Source organism: Saimiri boliviensis, chromosome 1, assembly GCF_048565385.1.
Source record: "Saimiri boliviensis isolate mSaiBol1 chromosome 1, mSaiBol1.pri, whole genome shotgun sequence".
In the NCBI taxonomy this organism is placed as follows: Eukaryota; Metazoa; Chordata; class Mammalia; order Primates; family Cebidae; genus Saimiri; species Saimiri boliviensis.
In genome coordinates, this window is record NC_133449.1 from 25,366,303 (window position 1) to 25,379,064 (window position 12,762).

Below are 12,762 nucleotides of genomic sequence, written 5' to 3' on the forward strand. Positions count from 1 at the left end.
TTCTTTCTCTCAGTCATAAATAGTAAGTCAAATCCTGAAGCAGAAATTGACTAAAAAAGCTAAAATTAATAACCCAATTATTCACTACTAATAAATACGTAATTGTTTACTTCTGCCTCCATCCCCACATCCCTTCACTACCTGTGATCTACTGCAGGGTAATCTACCGTTAGATTACCCATTTCCTGGTAAATGTATAGCAAAGCCTAGTAAATCACAGATACACAATAAATCCTTAACCAAAATAAGTAAACAATATAATTATAATAAAATTAAAGTGATATCTATGTTCTGGTTCCAGTGAAGAGCAGGCATAGTCCATTCTGTCTCTCCCACTGAATGTAACTAAAAACCTGGACAGAATGCATGGAGCAGCTATTTGAAGACTTGGGAAATAGTAGCAGGTGGCTTGGAGAGAAAACCACAACCAGGAGTACCACTAGTCCAGCAGTGATTTTCCCGATTTTGTTTCCCTCTGGTACCTCCCCTGAGCCTGGACTCAAAGGCAGCCCAAAACCCAGAATTACAGGCTAAGTGTAGGCAGAAAGTCTTGCAAAAGAAAAATCTCTTCTTTTGGTCTGAGGCACAGTCAAGAGGACATTTCTAAATACTGGATAGAGAAAGGGAAAATTCTCTGGGTTTCTCCCCCGTTTTCTTTTTCTCTGCCCTTGGCCGAGGCAATCCCATGGGAGCAGCTTTGGTAACATCAGCAGCAGCTAGACAGGGACCTGAAACTCCAAGAAAGCGCAACCTCGCAAGGGGTCCTACAAGCTGGGCACACTGGCTCATGCCTGTTACCTCGGCACTTTGGGAAGCCAAAGCGGGCAGATTACTTGAGGTAAAGGAGTTCAAGACCAGCCTGGGCAACAGGGTGAAACCTCAACTCTACTAAACACACACACACACACACACACACACACACACACACACACACATACACACACACACACACAATTAGCTGGTCCTGGCCATGTGCGCCTGTAGGCCCAGCTACTCAGGAGGCTGAGGCAGGAGGATGGCAAGAACCCCAGAGGCGGAGGCTAGAGTGGGCCAAGACTGCACCACTGCACTCCAGCCTGGGTGACAGAGCAAGACTCTGCCTCAAAAGAAAAAGAAAAAGAAAAAAATTAGCCAGGCGTGGTGGTGAGTGCCTGTAATCCCAGGTACTCAGGAGCCTGAGGCAGGAGAATCCTTTGAACCCAGGAGGCAGAGGTTGCAGTGAGCCGAGATCATGCCACTGCACTCCAGCCTGGGCAACAGACCAAGACTCTGTCTCAAAAAAAGAAAAAAAAAAAAATTAGCCAGGCGTGGTGGTGTATGCTTGTAATTTTAGCTACTCGAGGCACTGAGGCCAAGAATAGCTTGAACCTGGGAGGTGGAAGTTGCAGTAAGCGGAGATTGTGCCCCTGCACTCCAGCCTGGGCAACAGAGAAAGACCCTGTCTCAAAAAATATATCTATCTATATCTAATACACAATTCAAACTTACTCAACATATGAAGAGTAAGGAAATCAGTAACTCACAAGAGAAAAAACAAGGTATACACAATAAACCCAAGGTGGCACAGATGTTGGAATTATCAGACAAAAGCAGCTATTTTAACTATGCTTCAAGATGTCTGGTGAATATTCTTGAAACAAATAGCTAACAGAGTCTCAACAGATATACATGTATTATTTCATATATGTTTATTTTGTTGTTTACACTTACATTTCTATATGAAATAAAAATGCAATAACCAGTAATATTTCCAAACATAACATAGCAAGATAAGTGGCAGCCAAAATTCAAATCCAAGTCTTGCATGACAATAACACACTGTCTCCTGTGTTTGCAACTATTTTCTCATTTGGTCAGCCATAAAACCCAACACTTATTTCTGTTGATCATCTTCTTTGATCTCTCTGCTACATCTGACATTATTAACTGTTCCCTTCACAGACATCACACTCCTAAACTTCCCTTTTTCCCAAAAATATTTTTCTCAGTCTTCTTTGTAGATGTCTTTTTCTATGCCTATCCCTCAAATATTTTATAAACATCCACTTACCCCTTTTACTTTTCACTCCACCAAAATCTCCCTGAATAACATTATCCACACTAAGCCTTAAGCACTCACACTTTGATGGATCAAGCCGCAGTCTACTAAAAACTATTAAAAACCTGTAATCAAGCCGGGCGCAGTGGCTCAAGCCTGTAATCCCAGCACTTTGGGAGGTCGAGGCGGGTGGATCACGAGGTCAAGAGATCGAGACCATCCTGGTCAACACGGTGAAACCCCATCTCTACTAAAATTACAAAAAAGTAGCTGGGCATGGTGGCACATGCCTGTAATCTGAGCTACTCAGGAGGCTGAGGCAGGAGAATTGCCTGAACCCAGGAGGCGGAGGTTGCGGTGAGCCGAGATCGCGTCATTGCACTCCAGCCTGGGTAACAAGAGCGAAACTCCGTCTCAAAAAAGGAAAAAAAAGAAAAAGAAAAACCTGTAACCGTTGGATATTCCGTAAGCTTATCAAATTTCAGTTGTCCAAAGTTGAACTTACTGCCTTCATCAGGTTAAGGCCCACACAGAAAACCTAACCTTTATTTATTGTCTACATGTTAAAAATGTATTAAAGTACTGAAAATGAACAAAAATACACTATGGACCTGGACAAGTAATAGTTCACAAACGGGTTAATATAACTGGACAATAACCATATGAAAAAGCATTTGCACACTGATGTATTCATGGATGAAATCATGTGATGTCTGGGAGTTACTTCAAAAAATATACGAGGATAGGGGTTTAAATATAGCAAGACTGGCCATAAATTGATAATTATAGAAGCTAAATGGTGAGCACAAAGATATTCACTATGTTATTGTCCACTTTTACGTACATAATCAATTTCCCATAATAAAAATCTATGAAGCAAATGAAATACATTTGACTTTAATAGCAGTCAAATATAATACATTTCAATGTGGGTTTTTTCCTGCCAATTTAAATGGCAAAAACATCGCAATAATAAACACCATGAAATGGCTACTTGTATGAATACGTACATCTGTCCAAGGAGCTAGAAAATGGAAATTAATATTTCTGGAGTATAATTCTCTGGCATATCAAATCTTAATTGAAAGGTGATTATTAAATCATTATCAGAATGAGTCACACTCAGAATTGAAAATATTATATTCGGCCGGACGCAGTGGCTCACACCGGTAATCCCAGCACTTTGGGAGGCCGAGGCGGGTGGATCACGAGGTCAAGAGATCGAGACCATCCTGATCAACATGATGAAACCCCGTCTCTACTAAAAATACAAAAAGTTAGCGGGGCATGGTGGTGCGTGCCTGTAATCCTAGCTACTCAGGAGGCTGAGGCAGGAGAATTGCCTGAACCCAGGAGGCGGAGGTTGCGGTGAGCCGAGATCGCGCCATTGCACTCCAGCCTGGGTAACAAGAGCGAAACTCCGTCTCATTAAAAAAAAAAGAAAGAGCCGGGCACGGTGGCTCAAGCCTGTAATCCCAGCACTTTGGGAGGCCGAGGCGGGTGGATCACGAGGTCAAGAGATCGAGACCATCCTGGTCAACATGGTGAAACCCCGTCTCTACTAAAAATACAAAAAACTAGCTGGGCGTGGTGGCGCATGCCTGTAATCCCAGCTACTCAGGAGGCTGAGGCAGGAGAATTGCCTGAACCCAGGAGGCGGAGGTTGCGGTGAGCCGAGATCGTGCCATTGCACTCCAGCCTGGGTAAAAGTGAAACTCCGCCTCAAAAAAAAAAAAAAAAAAGAAAGAAAGAAAATATTATATTATCCATGCTAATAAAAATTAACATTTTCTGATATATTCTGCAGAACAAGGAATTGCTATTTTAATATTTTAATGTGGTTGAAACATAAGACATTAAACTATTACAAGTGGAGACAAAAAACCATGTTGTTTCGAGGTCTCAAGGATTTCACTGATTTCCCAGATGTTCTATATTTTAATAAAACAGAGAAAACCTGCTAGTTAAAACTACTTAAGGAGGCTGGGTGTGGTGGCTCACACCTGTAATCCCAGCACTTTGGGAGGCCAAGACAGGCAGATCACATGAGGTCAAGAGTTTGAGATCAGCCTGGCCAACGTGGTGAAACCCTGTTTCTACTAAAAATATAAAAATTAGCCAGGTGCGGTGGTGGGTGCCTATAATCCCGGCTACTAGGGAGGCTGAGGCAGGAGAATTGCTTCGACCCAGGAGGCAGAGGCTGCAGTGAACTGAGATCACATCATTGCACTCCAGTCTGGGCAACAAGAGCAAAACTATCTCTCAAAAAAATATGTATGTATGTATGTATGTGTGTGTGTATTTACACATATATATACACACATATTGTAATCACAGCACATTCGGAGGCCAAGTTGGGCAGATCATGAGGTCAGGAGGTCGAGACCAGCCTCACCAACATGGTGAAACCCCATCTCTACTAAAAATACAAAAATTAGCCAGGTGTGGTGGTGCACACCTGTAATCCCAGCGACTCGGAGGCTGAAGCAGAAGGATCAGCTTGAACTTGGGACGTGGAGGTTACAGCAAGCTGAGACCATACCACTGTACTCCAGCATGAGCAACAGAGCAAGACTCCGTCTCAAAACAAACAAAAAATGTTTATCACAGCTTCATTTAAATGCTAGGCATTTAAACTTAGTTTTTTTAGGCGAGGTTCGGTGGCTCACGCCTGTAATCCCAGCATTTTGGGAGGCTAAGGAGGGCAGATCACTTGAGGCCTGAAGTTCAAGACCAGCCTGGTCAAGAAGAAGAAACCCTGTCTCTACTTAAAAATAAATAAATAAATAAATTAGGCCAGCGTGGTGGTTCACGCCTATAATCCCAGCACTTTGGGAGGCCGAGGCGGGCAGATCACGATGTCAAGAGATTGAGACCATCCTGGCCAACATGGTGAAATCCGGTCTCTACTAAAAATACAAAAATTAGCTATGCATGGTGGTGTGCGCCTGTAGTCCCAGTTACTTGGGAGGCTGAGGCAGGAGAATTGCTTGAACCCGGGAGACAGAGGTTGCAGTGAGCTAAGATCACGCCACTGCACTCCAGTCTGGCACCAGAGTGAGACTCTATCTCAAAAAAAAAAAATTAGCCAGCTGTGGTGGTGGGCACCTGCAATCTCAGTTACTCAGGAGACCGAGGAACAAGAATCACTTAAACCCAGAAGGCAGAGGCTGCAAAGAGCCAAGATAGCACCACTGTACTCCAGCCTGGGTGAAAGAGCAAGACTCTGTGACCAAAAAAAAAAAAAAAAAAGAAAGAAAGAAAAGAAAAAGATTGGTTTTTTGTTGTTGCTTTTTTTGAGACAGGGTCTCACTGTATTACCCAGGCTGCAGTGTAGTGCTACAATCACAGCTCACTGCAACCTCCGCCTCCAAGGCTCAAGCTACCCTCCCACCTCAGCCTTCTGAGTAGCTAGAACTATAGGCATGTGCCACTACACCTGTCTAATTTTCATATTTTTTTGTAGAGACAGGGTTTTGCCATGTTGCCTAGGCTGGTCTCAAACTCCTGAGGTTTTGTACTTTTTGTAGAGATGGGGTTTTGGCATGTCGTACAGGCAAGTGTCAAATTCCTGGGCTCAACGTTCTACCTGCCTTGGCCTCTCCAAGTGTTAGGATTATAGGTGTGAGCCACCATACCTTGCCTAGAATTAGTTTTAATTTTAAAAAGTATTATACTAAATTTTCTCAAACTATTTAAAGCTATAAGCAGTTTGGGGGAGAAAGAAAAATGTTTTTCAATTAAAGACTTAAATATTACACCTTTAAAACATTTGACTATGGAAATTTAAAAACGTTTACCAAATTAGAACATTACAGTGAACCATCACATACCCCTCACCTGTTATCACAATTATCAACACATGGCCTATCTTGTTTCATCCATATATTCAGCCACCCTCTCTTCAAAAACTGGGTTATTCTGAAGCAAGCCTTAGACATTTCATTCATTAATATTATATGTAGTATATATCTCGGACAACAAGGACTTAAGAAACATTATCCACATCAGAAAATGACTATAATTCCTTAATATCAAATTATTTAGTCAATCTCTTAAATTTACATGGAAAAAACTTTTTTTTAATAGTTGGTTTGTTCAAACCAATAGACCCACACACATTGCATTTGGTTAACACATGTCTTGAAGTATCTTTTAATCTATGGGTGTCTCTCACTCTTTTTTTCTTCCCATTTACTTACAGAAGAAAACTAGTAAACTGTACTATAGTTACCCACATTCTGTATTTTGCTAATCATATAGTCCTCTGTCTCTTGCATTTCCTAAAAATTAGAACTGAAACCTAGGCTTGCTCAGATTCAGAGTTTTAGAAAGAAAATTTCATAGGCATACTGTGTACCTCCTACCACACCACATCAGAACATACAAAGTATCTATAATCTCTTTTTTGAGATGCTAAGATACATCAGTGGATAGACGCGGTCTACTTGATCCACTTATTATAAACTCTCCCATTGGCATTTCAGTCTAATTGTTTTAGCAGCCACCAGTGATCACTATCTCCATCCATTTTATTTAGGAGCTGGAAAGTGCTGATAGTCTATTGTTCCTTTTTCATTTATAAGCCACAGTCCTTCTAAAAAGAAACGTTTTCCACCATCTACTTGGTTATCTGAGGTACAATTCATATTAAAAAAAAAAAAAAAAAAAAAAGCAGGATAAGGCTGGGCACAGTAGCTCACACCTGTAATCTCAGCACTCTGGGAGGCCGAGGTGGGTGGATCACCTGAGATGAGTAGTTCAAGGCCATCCTGGTAAAACCCTGTCTCTACCAAAAATACAAAAATTAGCCAGGCATGGTGGCACACACTTGTAACCCCAGCTACTTGGGAGGCTGAGGCAGGAAAATTGCTTGAACCCAGCAGGCGGAGGTTGCAGTAAGCCAAGATTGCATCACTGCACTTCAGCCTGGGCAACAAGAGCAAAACTCAATCTCAAAAAAAAAAAAAAAAAGCAGGTTGGGTGCGGTGGCTCATGCCTGTAATCCTAGCACTCTGGGAGTCCGAGGCAGGTGGATCAAGAGGTTCAGAGTTGGAGACCAGCATGACCAACATGGTGAAACCCCCATTTCTATTAAAAATACAGAAGTTAGCTGGGTGTTGGTGGAATGTGCCCGTAATCCCAGCTACTCAGGGGGCTGAGGCAGGAGAATTGCTTGAACCCAGGAGACAGAGGTTGCAGCAGTGAGCCGAGATCGTGCCACTGCATTCCAGCCTGAGCAACAGAGTGAGACTCTGTCTCAAAAAAAAAAAAAAAAAAAAAAAGCAGGATAAGTAACTTGGTTGTTTTTGTATTTATTGTTTTTAGAATAATTAGCTGGTTTTCCAGCATGCTCCCAAGCTGATGTTGGTTTTTGTCTGAAATACATCATAAATCTTATCACTACCATTTTATAAAGTAGCATTACAGATTTAAATATATTTTTGTGCTTTAATTACTGTATTTCCTCACTTGTGAATTGGCTATTCAAGGCCATCGTCTACTTACTTATATACCATTTGTGAGAGCTAATTTATATTAAATATATTGAAACATTTACTGTCACATTTAGTACAAAACCTTTCACCAGTTCATTCTTCATCCTTTTTATCACTACTGAATTTCCATGGAAGTTTTTATTAATTTTATGTATTGTAACTGACTGCTCTTTTCAATTTATTTTAGCACGTTTACATTTAAATGTAGCTTCCCCCCCTTTGACAGCTTAATATTTTTTTCTATATTCATTTACATTTAACTCTTATAATTCACATAAGAAACAGTGCATGGGCCAGGTTCCGTGGCTCCCAGCACTTTGGGAGGCCAAGGCAGGCAGATCATTTGAGGCCAGGAGTAAGAGACCAACCTGGCCAACATGGCCATATCCTGGTTCTACTAAAAATACAAAGATGAGGCCGGGTGCAGTGGCTCACACCTGTAATCTCAGCACTTTGGAAGACCGAGGCGGGTGGATCACTTGAGGTCAGGAGTTCAAGACCAGCCTGCCCAACAGGGCAAAACCCTGTCTCTACTAAAAATTAAAAAATTAGCCAGGCGTGGTGGTGAGCACCTGTAATCCTGGCTACTCATGAGGCAGAGGCAGAAGAATCACTTAAACCCTGGAGGCAGAGGCTGCAGTGAATTGGGATCGAGCCATTGCACTCCAGCCTGGGCGACAGAGCAAGACTCGCTCTCAAAAAAAAAAAAAAAAAAAAGAAAGAAAGAAAGAAAGAAAGATTAGCTGGGTGTGGTGGTACACACCTTGTTATCCCAACTACTCAGGAGTCTGAGGTTGCTATGAGCTGAGATCATGCCACTGGACTCCAGCCTGAGTGACAGAGTGAGACTGTCCCCCTGCCAAAGAAAGAAAGAAAATGTGCATAGATAGAAATGAGAAAAATATGCAGACACACTAGAAAAAAACTAAGAGAGAGAGAATGAGGGAGAAAAAAAAACCCTAAATGGCCACATATATTACTGGGCAAATATGCTGTATAAAACCACTACATTATTTTTACGAGTAGAAAAGACTACGTACAGCAGTTTTGCAAAACTGTTAGGTTACATTAACCACAGGAGGGCAGTGTTTATCAAAGAAAACCTGATTCCACTGAAATGTTCATGTAACTTTAAAGTACAATTTTAGAAACTATTTTATGACAAGATGAATAACCACTCAGAAGAATTAAAAATCAACACTACACAGATTTAAATCTAGATTTTAAGAGGATGCTTAATATATTTATTTCTTAGCTTGCAGATTCCTAATTCAGTTAATAAAAAGGATTTGAAAATTATATTTTCGAGCAGTCAAGAATAACTGAGTTGCCTCTAAGATTCAAGTTTGATTCTAGCCTAAATAACAGGAATATTTCAATTATTGTTGCACTATGAATTCATTCCAGATATACAGATGTGCACAGTCTGAATTCTGTATAATCTACATGACTGTTACATTTAAAATGTGCAAGTTAATAACACAGTGATCTTTACATACAGTTGTATCAGTGTCATAAGGCACATTTAACCACTCAAAAGCTTTAATTAGGGTAACTTGTGCCATAGCAGTAAATCAGATCAGCCAGCAACAGAGAGTGAGAAAAGATGAGGGCTTATGCTACAGAACAATATATAATCTTTGAAAGCCAGAGAAGAAGAGCTAACAAATAAACCAACCAGAGGGATAAGAAAAAAAAAACAGGCCGGGCGCGGTGGCTCAGCCTGTAATCCCAGCACTTTGGGAGGCCAAGGTGGGTGGATCACGAGGTCGAGAGATCGAGACCATCCTGGTCAACATAGTGAAACCCCGTCTCTACTAAAAATACAAAAAACTAGCTGGGCGTGGTGGCGCGTGCCTGTAATCCCAGCTACTCAGGAGGCTGAGGCAGGAGAATTGCCTGAGCCCAGGAGGCAGAGGTTGCAGTGAGCCGAGATCGCGCCACTGCACTCCAGCCTGGGCAACGAGAGCGAAACTCCGTCTCAAAAAAAAAAAAAAAAAAAAAGAAAAAAAGAAAAGAAAAAAAAAAACAGAAAACTTTGGTGTTTCAGAAAATACTAAAGTATTCTAAGGTGTAGGTGGTCAACAATGTCAAATACTGCCTAGAGGCTGAGATGTATCCCCTGTATTTAGCAACAAAGGGATCTTTAATTAACTTTGTAAATTTAGATTCCACTTAATCCGGAGGGAAGAAATCAGACGTAAGGGGATTTAGCACTGACTGGGAGTCTAGAGGTAGCAACAGGGAATTAAAAGAACTCTTTCTAGGACAATAAAGGAAACAGAAAATGTGGAATTGAGGAATAATTGTCTTGTCAAATGAAGTTTCACTGAACCAGGATAAAGGGAGACCCAAATATCCCTTAGATATATCCCCTCTCCCTGCTTCCCACCAGTATTTCCCTGCAAGTAATTTCGGATACAGTTTTTGACAAATTCCTCATTATCTGAACTTGAGCCATCATCTGAACTTGAGCTACTAGTTCAGATTTGACACTCAAGAACGAAATGAATTCAGAGGATGGATGTGGTTTCCTTCAGCCACCAAACTCACTATACAAACACTCACCTGAGTTCAGGAGCTCAACACATGAGAATAGCAAGGAACACGCAGTATTCAGACAGAAATGTTATCCAACAGAGCCTTCAGAGGAAAGAGGGGAAAGGTCCTTACCTGGCAGTTCAGCAGTATCTGTTGATCCCTACCTGTGTCCTGAGATGCACTTCTCTGTTCAGCTTCTGTCACACTAGACTCTTGTTGGTTCACTCTACTCTACCTCTCCACTAGCAACTTCCTGATTCTCCACAGTCTTTCCATGTTTGTCTTCTTCAGGATGCTTTTCTCCTCAATTTCTACTCTCCTTAGACATTTTCGTCTTCCCATGGCTTCAAAAATAGCTACGCTCCTAGAGCAGCACCCTATACATCCCCAGTACAGTTTATCACAGTGCACCGGTTTTTTGTTTTTGACACAGGGACTCGCTTTGTCACCCAGGCTGGAGTGAAGAGACATAATCAGAGCCCACTGCAGCCTCAAACCCCCGGGCTCAGGCAATCCTCCCGCCTCAGCCTCCCAAGTAGCTAGGACTACAAGTGTGAGCCACCATGCCCAGACTGAAACATTTAGTATTACTAGTGCCTATTACATGATGGATATAAAACACTTAATGGTTGCCTGAGGAAATTAGGAACATAGGTGGCAAGATTAGCTTTAGACACTAGTAAAAATGCCTCTTCAAAAAAATAAAAGGATAAAAGGTAAGGGAAAATGCAAATAAATTTACAGATTTGGGGGCAGAAACTTGAGAGTAAAAGTAGCTGATAATACTTAAATACCAAATCTATACAGAGAGGCACCTACGGATATACAGAGAAGATTACAGAAGCTGACTTTGTAAGCTCATGGGCATAGTTTACCTAGGGGTCCCTCAATTCTGAACAGCTCTGTCAAGTCACTTTGGTTTAGTCTTTCCTAGCTTGGATTCTTTTAATTATCCAAAAAGTCTGGATGTTATATGTGCTCCCTAGTTCCAGAAAAAAGCTCTCAACCAAACTCTCTTCAAACTCTGAAGAATTAATAACAATAACAGTTAATACTTATCTAGTATTTGTCAAGCACTATTCTAAGTGATTTATATCTATTAGCTTATTTAACCTCTACAATAAACCTATGAGACAGATACTATCAGCCCATGTTTTTCAGATGTGAAAACTGAGGTCCAGAGAAATTAAATAACTTGCCTAAGGTTTTGTCAGCTAATTAATGACAAGAGCCACTGCTGCTACTAAGTTGCCCAACTTGTCATCAGCAGAATCCAACTCTCGGCACCCTATGTTACAATTCCTCAAGAAGAGCCAACCATTTCAGTGGCAAGGCGGTTACACTGAATCTCTTCTGCCCTGAAGGTGATAGCAATTTGTAGCTTAACCTAGCAGGTGCTCCTCAGTGCTTACACATCTAATAGTAACAGTCAAGTAAAGTATATGGTAAAGACATAAGGAAAAGAAAAATAGGGGCTTAGACTCCTCAGGAATGATGGCCTCAGCCAAACAACCTCGATCAGCTGCAGTCTGGCCATGAGTGAAGGAAATCTAGGCAGTGGCAGAGGGAGATGATGAATATCAATATGGCCCTGGAACCAGCTGCTGCAGCAGAGACTATGGCCTAGTCCACTAATCCTCTATAGCAGGCGTCCCCAAACTGTGGCCCACAGGCCGCATGCGGCCCTCTGAGGCCATTTATCCGGTGCCCCACCACACTTCAGGAAGGGGCACCTCTTTCATTGGTGGTCAGTGAGAGGAGCACAGTATGTGGCAGCCCTCCAACGGTCTGAGGGACCGTGAACTGGCCCCCTGTGTAAAAAGTTTGGGGATGCCTGCTCTATAGTGAGCCATTTTAAGAGACTGCCAGTCTTTCTTGAGGAGCTGGTGTCAAGCACAGGTTTAGTGTGGAGCACAAGCCATGGAAGAAACACATCCAAATAGAATCTTTCAGTGTCCTGCAACACACATGTCCCTCATAAACCTCCTCAGCTCTGGCAGACAGTGCCTCTCACACACTGCCAGCATGCCACCTTCATTCATGCTGCTGTTATGACATATCTTCCCTACTCCTTTTGACAGATACCTCAAAGTTTATGACTTAACAAAACAGCAAAGATTTTTAAACTAGTAATATTCGATTCTTCAAGAGCAGAAAAAGACAGGCACTTACACACTCAACAGCGGAGAAAGTAAAATGATACACCTTTTTAGAAAGTAATTTGGCAACAGGCCAGGCGTAGTGGCTCACACCTGTAATCCCAGCACTTTGGGAGGCCAAGGTGGGTGGATTGCTTTGAGTCCAGAAGTTAGAGAACACACTGGGAACATTGTGAAACTCTATCTCTACTAAAAATATAAAAATTAGGCTCACACCTGTAATCTCAGCACTTTGGGAGGCCAAGGCACGCAGATTGCCTGAGGTCAGGAGTTTGAGACCAGCCTGATCAACATGGCAAAATCCCTTCCCTACTAAAAATACAAAAATTAGCCAAGCGTGGTAGTGCGTGCCTGTAATCCCAGCAACTCAGGAGGCTGAGGCAGAATCACTTGAACCCACAAGGCCGAGGTTGCAGTGAGCTGAGATCATGCCACTGCACTCCAGCCTGGGTGACACAGTGAGACTCTGTCACAAATAAATAAATAAAAATATAAAAATTAGCTGGGCATGGTGGCACACACCTGT

The 12,762-nt window shown here is 41.9% G+C and overlaps 1 protein-coding gene across 3 annotated transcripts in view; it reads right to left on the bottom strand.

Moving 5' to 3' along the window:
• Positions 1-12,762, bottom strand: part of ASXL2 (ASXL transcriptional regulator 2) — a 159,080-nt gene that overhangs the window by 118,079 nt on the left and 28,239 nt on the right. The window lies entirely within an intron of this gene.